General features: G+C 44.9%; 2 protein-coding genes across 2 annotated transcripts in view; one reads left to right on the top strand and one right to left on the bottom strand.

Annotated features, from left to right (window-relative positions):
- The window catches only part of LOC144479966 (uncharacterized), a 418,329-nt gene that overhangs the window by 250,647 nt on the left and 153,483 nt on the right, over positions 1–14,199 (top strand). The gene's annotated exons all lie outside the window — the stretch shown is intronic.
- The window catches only part of LOC144479964 (ubiquitin-associated and SH3 domain-containing protein B-like), a 145,050-nt gene that overhangs the window by 43,424 nt on the left and 87,427 nt on the right, over positions 1–14,199 (bottom strand). The window lies entirely within an intron of this gene.

Genomic DNA, 14,199 nt, shown 5'->3' with positions numbered 1-14,199 from the left:
AAACAGAATGGTCCAGTTACACACACACGCACACACAGTATATATAACACACATGCACACAGGATACATTACACACACAACACACGCACGCAGCACACACACGCACACAGTCAGTGCTGGGACACTGTTACAAACATGGAGAAAATAACTTCAACCCACCTAGCCCTACCCTTCAACCCCCAAAAACTTGGCCAAATATCCAACGCCTTTTGCAATAAGGACTGAAATTCCTGTCGCCTCTTGCATCAACCCTGCAACATTCCAGAACTGACAGAAAACAAGGCTGGTATGCCCAGAGCCTGGTTCATTATTCTGTATCGGAAAGAGAGGGTCAATGATCCGGAGTTATACATATCCTGGAGAGTACATAAAATATACTTTAAATATTGTGCCTTTCTTATTATCAAACTATATCACACAACACTGACAGGCACAATCATTGCCACTCTCCCATCCCATTTAGGACAGAGATTAGGAGAAATTTCTTCACCCAGAGAGTGGTGAATGTGTGGAATTCACTACCACAGAAAGTAACTGAGATCAAAACATTGCATGTTTTCAAGAGGAAATTAGATATAGCTCTTGGGGTGAAGGGGATCAAAGGATATGGGTGGAAGGTGGGATCAGGCTACTGAGTTGGATGATCAGCCATGATCAAAATGAAAATGAATGGCAGAGCAGACTCGATGGGCCGAATGGCCTCCTCCTGCTCCTATTTTCGATGTTTCTATGTAGCAGCAGATCAGAAGGAATTTGCATCTGGTAATCACCAGATCCATCTGTTTTGGAGTGAAACTGGTCGAGGGATCAACATTGGCTGGGGTACCAGGCAGAATTTCACTGCTCTTCATCAAAACAGTGCCAAGGGATCTTTTAAACCACCCCAAGTTTAACATCTCATCTGAAAGGCAACATCACCAACAGTGTTGCACTCCCTCAGTCATGCACTGGGAAAGACAGCCTGGAATACATGATCAGGCTTCTCACGTGTGACTTGGGCTCAATCTTCAGATCCCAACCTCAGAATGAAGACTGCGTAACGAGACAGAAATAAACACAGAAAATGTTGGAATAGTCAGATGATCAGGTCGTATCTGTGGTGAGACAAACATCATTAGCATTTCAGCTCGATGTGTTAGAAATAGAAACAGAATCCCCACAGTGCAAAAGGAGGCCATTTGGTCGATTGACTCTGCACCAAAAGAGCATCTTACCCAGGTCGACCCCGCACTCTGTTCCCGTAACCCCGCACATTTTCCATGGCCAATCCACCTAACCCACGCATCTCTGGACTGTGGGAGGAAACCGGAGCACCCGGAGGAAACCAACACAGACACGGGGAGAACGTGCAGGCTCCACACAGACAGTGACCCGAGCCGGGACTCGAACCCGGGTCCCTGGCGCTGCGAGGCAGCAGTGCTAACCACTGTGCCACCATGCCGTCCCATCTCAAACCTTTTTCAGTTCCTGATGAAAGGTCACGGACCTGAAACATTTCCGTTTAACTCCACAGATACTGCCTGACCTGCTGAGTATTTCCAGCATTTTCTGTCTATAGTTCAGGTTGTCAGCATGTGTTATTTTGCACTTTTCATCAGAGGAAAATACGTTTCATTAAAAAAAATCACAAAGTGAAGCAGAATGCAGGATGTTCAGAGTTAAGTGTGCATCCTGCAACATCCACATCTATCACAGGATGATGATGATAGAGGAACGTTACTCAGGAAAATCACCATTGATCAATCAAGCATAAGCAATCAAAGCTGGAATAATCTCAATTCAATCAGCCTGTTATATTACAGGGATCACAAAGACCAAGTCACTCACTCAGACCTCATAATGGACTCATTATTTTACAAAGAATCCCAACCGTGTAACATTGCTCCTTGTCATCTAACTAACACCAAGTCCCGCTCAGCCACTGCCTGTGACCGACACAGATTTTAGGGCTTGGTAAAGCTTTAACTTTATTATTCCTATCTTGGTTCTCAAATCTCTCCACGGTCTCCTCCCCGCCCTATGTAATCTCCTCATGCCCTACAACCCTCAGATCTCTGCACCGCTCCTATTTTGCCCTCATCGGCATCTATAATCTCTCTGTGGGGCAGCACAGTGGCACAGTGGTTAGCTTCACAGCACCAGGGACTCGAGATTGATTCCCGGTTTGGGTCACTGTCTGTGTGGAGTTTGCACGTCCTCCCCATCTCTGCGTGGGTTTCCTCCGGGTGCTCCGGTTTCCTCCCACAGTCCGAAAGAAGCGTGGGTTAGGTGCATTGGCCATGCTAAATTCTCCCTCAGTGTACCCAAACAGGCGCCGGAGTGTGGCGACTAGGGGATTTTCACAGTAACTTCGCTGCAGTGTTAATGTAAGCCTACTTGTGACACTAATAAATAAACTTAAACTTCATGACTTCCTTGCACATTCTTAAAAACACAAAAAAAATATTAAATGTTCCGACTGACTTGTGTAAAACCACACAGATCAGGATTCAGCCACCAGTTGCAATAAATAAGCTGATTTTAGCCCTGGACAGACTTGGGGACATCGCAACCGACCCCAGTACCTATAGATTAGCAAAAGGGCGGAGTAATAGCCTGTGCTTAATTACAAACTGGTAACCCAAGGCTGTTATATGTGTGCTCTGCTACTGAGTGTAATAATAAACCACGAGGTCAGGAACAGTTTATTAACACGTCTTTATCCTAGCACAGTCAGCACAAAATTACCCAGGATAACTCCACCCAGGGTGGAGCTTGTGTCCTGGGTCACCTGACCCATTCTCTTAAAGGGGCATGCCCCCAATGTATACAACAAAGCTAATGGGTGTTGTCCATTCAATGAATTGCTGTGGCTTCATATGACGAGCACAAGTGAGAATTAGAAACAAACAGAGACGTGGAGGCGTTAGAAACTGGAGACAAGAGACAGGTGATCCATCAAATAAACTCATCACCTGACCAGGCCTGGGCAGGATATGGAAACTGATAATGATTCTAACCACCTACCACCGACAACTCTTAGTGAAAACAAAACTGTATAATTTCATAGGATTCTCAGAACAAAGAAAATTACAGCACAGGGACAGTCCTTCCGGCCCTCCAAGCCTGCACTGACCATGCTGCCCGACTGAACTAAAACCCCCTACCCTTTCCGGCGACCATATCCCTCTATTCCCATCCTATTCATGTACTTGTCAAGACGCCCCTTAAAAGTAACTTCTTAAACTGTTCCAGTCAGTTTACTACCACGAACCTCATGGTTTATTATTGATCCCAATAGCAGAGCACATATATAAGTGACTTAAAAGAAGTTTACAAACACTGAACAACGTGACATTTCACAGAAAAAAGTGAAAAAGCAAATGCAACAGTAGGAAGTGGAAAGAGAGAGTAGTCACTCAAAGGCCTAACAACAACCTTGGCAACCCATCAGTAAAAACGGATACGGTCTCCAAAGGAGGTGAGAGCAAGGTCACAAGTAATGGATTCTGCTGTCCCATCATTTTTTTTCCTCTACCTCCTTATGATATGAGCACACATTAACCTCATTTATTATTACACAGCTCATCAACGGCCCATTAAGCTCCACATCGGTGAGTGTAACACATTGATTCAATTCAGGCGCCGGCGAAGAGAATCTTTGCAGCAGAGAGAGCTTTGGCCAAAAAGGCCAAGCACACTCGTGTGCAGAGCGCAGAAGATGCCCGATAGGCTTGAAATTCTGAATTTATCGAGAGCGTTATCCCATCTCAGAATATTCCAACGTGCCTCACATACGGTGACTTATTCTGGGGAGCAGAGACTGTTGCTACGCAGGCAAGCTTCACAGTCATTCACACACAGCAAGATCCCACAAATCAGCCAGTTAATTGCACGAGGAATGTTGACCAGGAAACACCGAATGAACACAATCCTTCTTCAAATAGTGACAAGCGGGATTTAACTTAGAGAAAGGAAGGTGCATTCTGAAACACTAATAGAGAAATGGGTACTTTGATGTCTTCTGCAACATCCGTACCCTGCCTTCCATTTGTGATTGATCTGCTCTTTTGGCCTGGAATGTCTCTCAACATAATGTATCTCCTGCTCTGCCATACATATGCTCTGGCTGACGTATCACAACTTCCATGTTTCTCGACATCTAAATCGCTTTCTTCAGTGTCAGTTTCCCATCTTTCAGCAGACTTTCTCTCACCGAGGGAATTCTTATGCCCAAAATGAATCTCCGCCATCTTTTTTCTTTGTCGGTTAGATTTAGAGTGGTCTACACTTTGCAGCAGTGCCTCCCCAGAACCGAGAGAAGCGTGGCCACTTTTATTGCTTTATCGGCTTGTTAGTTAACTCTGGGGGAAGAGGGGTGGGGGAGGGGGGGGGAGAGAACTGCCAGCGTTGCCACATATCACCTTTCAATTCGACAGGAGCTGGAATTGGGAAATTCCGTGTCACGCTCACATCCCCAATATTTTATTTGCAGCCTTCCATTTATTTGCTTTTCCTCGTCCGTTTTTAAGCACTTTTTGAAGATTTTAACATTTGTGTGCCTGGGTTCTCAGTGTCTTCCCTGCAGCATTTGCAGAATTTCAAATCTCTATTTTAACTCCACTCTCTGACGCCATGCTTTATGTTTAAGGACGTTGGGGAAACTATGCAGACGCTGCGACAATGGATGAATGAACACCGCTCGACAATCACCAGGCAAGACTGTTCTCTTCCCATTGAGGAGCACTTCAGCGGTCACGGGCATTCGGCCTCTGATATTCGGGTAAGCGTTCTCCAAGGCGGCCTTCACGACACACGACAGCGCAGAGTCGCTGAGCAGAAACTGATAGCCAAGTTCCGCACACACGAGGACAGCCTCAACCGGGATATTGGGTTCATGTCACACTATTTGTAACCCCCACAGCTTGCCTGGACCTGCAAAGTTTCACTGGCTGTCTTGTCTGGAGACAATACACATCTTTTTAGCCTGTCTTGATGCTCTCTCCACTCACGTTCTTTGTATCTTAAAGACTTGATTAGTTGAAAGTATTCGCATTCCAACCATTATTCATGTAAATTGAGTCTGTGTCTTTATATGCCCTGTTTGTGAACAGAATTCCCACTCACCTGAAGAAGGGGCTTGGAGCTCCGAAAGCCTGTGTGGTTTTTGCTACCAAATAAACCTGTTGGACTTTAACCTGGTGTTGTTAAACTTCTTACTGTGTTTAAGGACAGCAGTGCTTCCTCAGTGCAGATCTTTATTGAACTGATCTCAAGATGGCAGCCTCCAAAGAGACACCCTCATGGCAATAGTCACATGACTACAGCAAGCCAATATGACAAGAGTCAACACCCTTTAGGACAGACGGAGTATAAACAAAACACCATTCACAACAGTGACAGGTTGGGGAGGGGGAAGTGAGGAATCGCTGTGATTGAAGTCATCGGTTGGAATTCTCTGGCTGTTCACGCCAGCGGGATTCTCCGGCACTGCCGGCAAGGGGTGACGTCAAAGGGAATTCTCATTGACAGCAGCGGGACCAGAGAATCCTGCCTCTAGCAAACAATACGCCACCTCCCGCCAGCGGGAAACACACAGCTGGGAGGCCGTAGAATCCCATCCATTATCTCGATGAAAATCCCAAACTCCCACCTTCACATGAAACTGCAATTGAAGCCGATATTGATTAGGTTTGTTGAAATTCCAATTTTGGAATTAACTTCCGAACACAGAGATCAGGAATTCAATCTGAAGTGTTCCCGGATGGCAATGAACAGTATCTGCCAGAGTTCTCCGTCCAAATCTTCAGCCACTGACCCATGTATTGGGACAAGAGCAGGAGAGTTCGCCCCTGTGTCCTGGCCAATATTTCCCTCTCAACCACGTTTGGTTTGTTTTTTTGTAACCTGGTCATTAGCTTATTGCTGTTTAAATGTGGGATGCTGAAAATCTGAAATCAGGTTTCCAAACAGATGGGGTTTACGTAGAATCCCTGGGATCTTGCTGTGCCAAAATTGGCTGCTGGGTTTCCTGCACCAGTGACCACACCTCAGTGGTACTTCAATGGCCGTAAAGCACTTTGCAACATCCCAGTGCTGTGAAAAGTGCTTTATAAATGTGAGACTTTTGGGGAAAATTAATTAGAACTTGCATTTTGAGAAACGTTGGGGGGTGGAGGAGGGGAGTTTGAATGTTGCAGTTAGTCGGTGCAATTGTCACAAAGACTAAGCACTATTTTTGACATGTTTGGAAAGAAAACCAAATGTTTCCACAACCAGTGTTTGCCTCTTCAATCACTCCCAGCTCAACAAGCACACCGGTCAGGATTCGAGCCAGAGACGTGGTGTCTCTCATCCTAAATGCACCAAAAGCTGCAGAGGGCACAAACTGAGCAACACACCAGTGACTTGCAGCTACACACCAGGATGAGATGGTGGGGTGCGGTTTCTGGGATCTCCACCAACAAATACTCTTTGAATGCCCCGGTTAATATTAGCACAATCCCAGAGGCTTCGGTGTAAATATAAACACCGTTATCACTCACTGCTCGTTTACTGAATAACAGGAGGAATCTGGAGCTAGTCTTCACATAACTCCAGTTCATTCACATGCACAGATTCTCTTTACCCCCCTACTTGGCTAAAAATCGATTCTTATATTTACTTAAGAATAATGCCCTTACCTTCCTGAATTAGTAACAGATGCTCTCACTTAGAATCATAGAATCCCTCCAGGGCAGGGGGAGCGGTGCCAGGAGGGGCGGGGCGGGGGGGGCGCGGTGCCGGGAGGGGCGGCAGGGGGAGCGGCGCCGGGAGGGCAGCAGAGGGAGCGGCGCCTGGAGGGGCAAGGGGAGCGGCGCCTGGAGGGGCAAGGGGAGCGGCGCCTGGAGGGGCAAGGGGAGCGGCGCCTGGAGGGGCAAGGGGAGCGGCGCCTGGAGGGGCAAGGGGAGCGGCGCCTGGAGGGGCAAGGGGAGCGGCGCCTGGAGGGGCAAGGGGAGCGGCGCCTGGAGGGGCAAGGGGAGCGGCGCCTGGAGGGGCAAGGGGAGCGGCACGCAGCGCTGGGAGGGGCGGGGGAACAGCGCTGGGAGAGGTCATCTTTCACGTGAGACTCTGTCTTCCCTCTCAGGTGCAGTCTAAAGGATCCCTGGATTATTACAAGGATACAAGGTGCACTGTTGGAGAACAGATATCCACCCCATCTGACGAAGGAGCTGTGCTCTGAAAGCTTATGGTATTTGCTACCAAATAAACCTGTTGGACTTTAACCTGGTGTTGTGAGACTTTTTACTGTTATTACAAGGAGAGCAAGGATTTCTCCTATTTCCTGGCAAACATTTATCCCAACCAACATCTAAATAAACAGCTGATGTTATCTACCCTTTTCTCTCTTTATGTTTGTGAGAGTTTGCTGTGTGAAATTAGCTGCCATGTTTCTTCCAGCAGCCATTTCATTGGCTATAAAGTGCTTTAGGATGCCTTGCGGTTATGAAAGTGCTGTAGAATTGCAAGTTCTTTCTCATTCTGTGTACTTGCAATAAATTAAGAGTGGCTTCGAGTTATTCTTGCTGGTCAGAGATCAAAACCAAAACTGTTTATTCTAAAAACAAAGTTTGTTGATTTTGACAGGAGTCTCAGCCTCCTCACACCTCCCAGTGAGAAGCTAATCTTGCTTTCCATCTCAGCCCTGCAACAGAGCCAGTCCCACTCACACATTGAACAAAAACAGACAACAGTTCACATGGGAACTCCAAAGTGCTGCTGAAAGTTTACACTGACATCTCACGTCTCGATTGCAATGAATGACACAGCAGGCGTGAAAAGTACAAGCGTCAGCAGCAAGCAAGCTCACATGTTCATCCGGCATTAAGGATACTTCAGTTGCAAGCAATAAAAGAACTATCTTCACAAAATAAATCAAAGAAAAAGGTTTAATAAAGAAACTTCATTACTCCCAACACTTGGGACCACAACCTGGGCCACGCAAGCTTCCCCAATTCCCATCCGCTTCCTATTTATACTGGGTCAGCTGACTATCACATCATTTTGCCATTGGTTACATTATCTACCGGGTCAGCTGATCCTTACAGCATGTTCCTATTGGTTACATTATCACAGATTCCCCTTTTTTTGCTTTTTAATTAATTTGAGATAACCATCCTCCAGTATTCCTAACAACCTTCCAGTACCTGCACCCCTTTTAGTAAAACAGTCGGATGACTGTAGATTTGCACCAACCCAGTTGAGTTTTGAAACCTAATTTTCCAGCATTTGTTTAATGGTGGACAAATCAATTCACAGTCGCTTTTCTGCTACACCTTTTGTCAAGTGAACATTGTCCACACAAAAAGTAGAGTCTTTAAAAGTAAAGTTTATTTATTAGTCACAAGTAAGGCTTACATTAACATTGCAATGAAGTTACTGTGAAATTCCCCTAGTCGCCACACTCCGGCGCCTGTTCGGGTCAATGCACCTAATCAGCACGTCTTTCTGAATGTGGGAAGAAACTGGAGCACCCGGAGGAAACTCCACGCAGACACAGAGAGAATGTGCAAACTCCACACAGACAGTGACCCAAGCCAGGATTCGAACCGAGTCCCTGGTGCTGTGAAGCAGCAGTGCTAACCATTATGCCACCAACACTCAACTGTTACCTTCCTTCCTGATGTTGCCATAAAAAATAACTCTGTTAACGTGTCAGACAGATATATCCCCACATCTGTAGCCTCCACTAATGCAAAGGTTTCTGCCACCAATGTACTTTTGACCACCCTTTTTATTTTCTTTGCTCCCCAAGCCAACATTTTCCTTCCTTACCCTCTAAGAATATTATGAATCCGGCACCGCTCGAATGTCCATCGGGTAGATTGGCATGTGAAGCCTCACTAAACACAACCAACTTCATGTCTTCTGGTTCTCCCAGTGCTGGGGATTTAATTACACATTCCTCTAATCTTAGTATTTTTAAAGTTTTATTTGCCTTCACGATCTCTTGGACTGAAGCGTGTCTCATCATATTGCTTAGCACTGGGACATTATAGCTCGCATCCGGTCCTGTCTGTGTGCATAGCCAATTTAACCGTCCTATCATACTCCTCAACACTTCTGTTTCTTTTCCGTTGGCCGGTTCTTGTTTTCCCATCGACCTTTCTCAGGTGATGGGAATGGGATCAATGCTGTCTAGATATCCCTGTTGACTCATCGTTATCCCAGATTTGCTTTATCAGAAATCAAGACTGAGATATCGAAAAGCACCAGCTGCTTGACTCCCTATTTGAAATCCTATCTTTAGCCTATTAATTACCGTTTCAAACTCTTCTCTGCCACCCCATCGGAAATCAAAATCCATCACAAAAATTCCAGCCAGTTATTCTTCAGACTTCCAATAGAACATTGCAGGATCTGCTTTTAACTGGACACAGCCAGTTTTCAGCAATACAGGTCATGCAGAAAAATACCAAACCCTGGATGTGTCATACAATTCGCATATGCATTTGTTCAGTTTCCACAATTGTCCCTTTGTATTACCTGTTTCTTTGAAGTGGCTTCAAAAAAAACTTTTCTTTTGAAATGTTTCACCCTGCACAAATGCTGCTTTGATATCCATCGACTTACATTCCCATTTATTAGATGCTATGATGTGGAGTTGCTGGCGTTGGACTGGGGTAGGCACAGTAAGAAGTCTCGTAACTCCAGGTTCAAGTTCAACAGGTTTATTTGGTAGCACGAGCTTTTGGAGTGTTGCCTCACCTGAGGAAGGAGCGATGTTCCAAAAGCTCGTGCTACCAAATAAACCTGTTGAACTTTAACCTGGTGTTGTGAGACTACTTTTTAAAAATCCAATTCAATCAAATCAAGTCCAATTCAGAGTCTTAACAAGTTGAGACATTCCCGATCCAAGCTGACAAGACAGGGCTCTCGCCTCCTGTCTAGAGCTTGATCTACATGATCCAAGCTGATTGGAGTAGGCATTGCCCCCCCCCCCTCCAAGGCTTGATCTCATTTGCATCTTAGCCAAAAGGTCGAAATGCCGCTTTTAAAAATTGCTTCAAATGAAGCTAAAATGTAACCTAATGACTTCAACCAAGTACAGCATGTCGATACTACACTTTATCTTAGCCAAAAGGCCAAGAGGGTGTTGTGAGACTACTTACTATTAGATGCTAGGACAGCAAAAAAAATTTCAGTGTCACTTTCCCTGCTGTGAGTGAATCAACCCTAATGTCTCTCCCCTCCAAGTGTTCCTCATACCCAAGGGCTACTAACCTGGCCTTTGCTTTTAAGTCCCATCTTGCAAACCTTCTCTGTGCAAAGCCACCGATGGGACAGAGCAGGCTGCCCTTTGTCGGGTACCTTGGTGAACACCCCAAACTCTTTCCAACCGTCCAATTCTCTTTATCTGACCTCACTTATTTCCATAAACTCCATTTTATTGGCAGCCACCAACACTTCCCTATCATGGGGACTTCTACTCCTATTAGTGTCATTGGTTTGATTCCTAGCCTCCCTTGTTAAGCTCTGGCCTCTACTGCCATGTCTGTCCCTGTCAGGGCTGCTACTCTCAGATTGCTGTTCTCTGTTGACACAACTTTGGTCACAGATTTGTCACTTTTTCCTGGGTTCACGAGTACCCATTGACTCATGCTCATGTTGTAGGTAAATAATACCTCTGAGACTAGAAGTGAGTCAAAGTACAGTAGTTTATTTTCACAATTGTGGGAGAAGTCCGGTTCCTAACACGGTCTCCAAACTTCTCATTGAATACGAGTTAAGAGCAAACATTTATACACATATTTTCGCCCCTGGTCACGTCCGCATCTTCCCACGATTATTGCTGCCTCGGCAGTTTCGTCTTTCCCGTGTAACCGTGGCCATCTCAAGGCTGCGAATATTTGTTTTGTCGCTACCTGTGCGTTGTTTATCCATTACACAAGATCATAAGTTTGCATAAACAGGTTAACTAAAATACAGGAGCCTATGTAGCAATTTATATCAGTAATGATGAACAGCATATAATAAACATATACGAATCTATTATTATACAATCACAGAAGGCATACATGTAAGTTCCACCATGTTAAGTACATAATATAAAAGAACATAAAATGGAGTCTAGCTTAGCTTATACTAGCTGGGTTAGCCACATTCCTGGACACGATTAGCTGGGAGACAGCAGGGACAGCTGTTTCTCTTATCTGGTTTGGATACACACAAAAACAAGTTCTACAGACACGAAAACAATGAGCTCTACAGTGCTTCTCATTGATCTCTAAGTATTACAGAGTTCGGGTCTCAATGCTCAAGTGTTACAAGGTTCATTAACCCATTCCCGTCTTCACTCAGAACTTAAATCTCACTTTTTGGCTACCATCTTTCCACCCCATTTTCCCTTGCTCTCAGATGTTGAGCCAGTGTTTATATTTTCCTGAGGCTTTTCCCGGTCTTCCCATTATAGTGGTCTCCCTCCACTCACCTGACCCTTCGGGTATGTATGATGCCACTGTGCCTACTTTGAGTAACTGAACCTTTGAAGTAACAACTTTCATCTCCTGCTTCACTGTTACTTAGCTGATCATCAGAAGCAATCTGCAATTTACTGGTTGATCGGCCAAAACCTTATGCAGCATGTCATCTACTACTGCATTATTCTGTTCACAGAGACCATTGCTGAATGGGCTTTCTGCTGCAATGTGCATCACCACAATATTTAAATTTTCACATATATCTTGGCACTCATCATTTGCAAATTCACTCCCATTGTCCGTCAAGAACCTAGATGGTGCCTCCAACCCTGTTCCAATCAAATGTCATAATTTTGTCCACAATAGTCATTTTGTCTCTGCTATAAATCACTGCAGATATGTTGAACCAGGTGGCCGTGTCCACGGAGTGTAGTAAATAAGGTTAGAAGTGGGGATGTTCGCCGATGATTGCACAATGTTCAGCACCATTCACGACTCCTCAGATACTGAAGCAGTCCATGTTCAAATGCAACAAGATCTGGACAATATTCAGGCTTGGGCTGACAAGTGGCAAGTAACATTCGCGCCACACAAATGCCAGGCAATCATCGGCGAACATCCCCACTTCTGCCCCTTGACATTCAATGGTGTTACCATCACTGAATCCCCCACTGTCAACATCCTTAGGGTTATCATTGACCAGAAACTCAATTGGAATCACCACATAAATACAGTGGCTACAAGAGCAGGTCAGAGGCTAGGAATACTGCAGTGAGTAACTCAACTCCTGACTCCCCAAACTATCTACAAGGCACAAGTCAAGAGTGTGATGGAAAATCCCCCACTTGCCTGGATGGGTGCAGCTCCAACACTCAAGAAGCTTGACACCATCCAGGACAAAGCAGCCCGCTTGATTGGCACCGCATCTACAAACATCCATTCCCTCCACCACCGACGCTCAGTACCAGCAGTGTGTACCATCTACAGGATGCACTGCAGCAATTCACCAAAGATCCTTAGACAGCACCTACCAAACCCACGACCACTTCCATCTAGAAGGACAAGGGCAGCAGATACATGGGAACACCACCACCTGCAAGTTCCCCTCCAAGCCACTCACCATCTTCACGTGGAAATATATCGCTGTTCCTTCGCAGTTGCTGGGTCAAAATCCTGGAATTTCCTCCCTCACAGCATTGTGGATCAACCCACAGCACGTGGACTGCAGCGATTCAAGAAGGCAGCTCACCACCACCTTCTCAAGGGCAACTAGGGATGGACAATAAATGCTGGCCAGCCAACGACGCCCATGTCCCACGAATGAATTTTTTAAAAGTGCCTTTGTCTTTATCCCAAATTTTCAAATCTATTGCCACTACATCGTTGAAATCTCGTGCTAATGGTAGACTCATAACTGGACATGGAGATGCCCTTCTATATTTTGTACAAATCTCACATTGAGCTAATATTTGCTCTATCAGATCATTCGAGCCATTATCCAGCACACCTGCATCCTGCAGCAATGCTCTCAGTCTGTGTGGTGCTGGATGAGCAAACTGCTTATGAAGTTTCAAAATAATCTTCTTTTTGTTCTTCAAGCTGTTGTCCGTAAGCGACACTAATGCATCATGAATCCTCTGGTCACCCATTTTCGGTTCAATTAAGGAAAGGCAATAATGGCCTGACCTTGTAAAATGTAGATCTACACATCTTCCAAATACCACAGTTTTGTCATGCTTCGAATCAATAGTCATCTGGGCTTATTCAGGGGCAGACTGCTTAATAACAAAGGTACGTCATTGAAACAAAATCCGTACTTATGAATAAGCTGATTCCTGTCATTCTTCCGGGGAGTACCACCCTTTTGGAGGAAGTTAAAGTATTATCATCTCCAAATCGAAAACAGGTGGAACTGTCACATTCTTTAACTTTCTTTTGATCTTTCTGATCAAGGAACCCTAAATAGCAATTTAGCCAATCTTTGCCACATACAGTTGATGTACATCCACTATCCAAAGCTGCACAGTTAAAAGAGTCTAGCATCAGCACACTCATTATTGGATTCAATTTTTCTGTGACCAAAACAATGCCTCTTCATGGTCCTTATCTTCACAACTGTCGGTTTCTACATATTCTGTTTTGTGTGTAGCTTCAAAGGCACAATTTCTTCTTTTCGGACAATTCACTCTGCAGTGATATGGGGAAATCGCACTGAAAACAATGATTCACAATCCCTTTACCATTTCTTCGATTAAAACGTCACCCTTCCATGTGCATCTTCTATCTCCTTTATCAAATCGGTGATATCCAGTTTCAACATTGGGCCTGTTATTAGTGTAACTGTCTCTGTTTAGGGGCCTTTGTGTACCATTTGGTTGGGCACATAGCTGAGCTAACATTGACTCCTCTACTCTGGGCACTATGGCATTCCGATCGGAATTGAAATAAGTGGCGAGGAATGATTGTTTCCCGAAAACATTTTTAATGATGTTACCATTTGATGAAAGAGGGGCTCTGTTCCCTTAAATTGTACTCTAATCATTACCAGGAGATTATCCATCAGAGACAGGCATGCACAGTCCAACAACTTAAAGGCCAATATCGCATCTGGAATCTCGAATTTCAATTTCATCAGCCTGTTACGGCTCTTATCGAAATCCATGATATATTCCTCCATGGACTGGTTTCCTTGTCTTCTAATCCTGTCAAAAATCACCCATCTTTCATAATTCTCCAAAGATTCATCTTTTTGATAAAACTT

This window comes from Mustelus asterias, chromosome 27, assembly GCF_964213995.1.
Source record: "Mustelus asterias chromosome 27, sMusAst1.hap1.1, whole genome shotgun sequence".
Lineage (NCBI taxonomy): Eukaryota > Metazoa > Chordata > Chondrichthyes > Carcharhiniformes > Triakidae > Mustelus > Mustelus asterias.
Note: the sequence above shows the minus strand (reverse complement) of the source record. Positions and strands in the feature narration are given on the sequence as shown.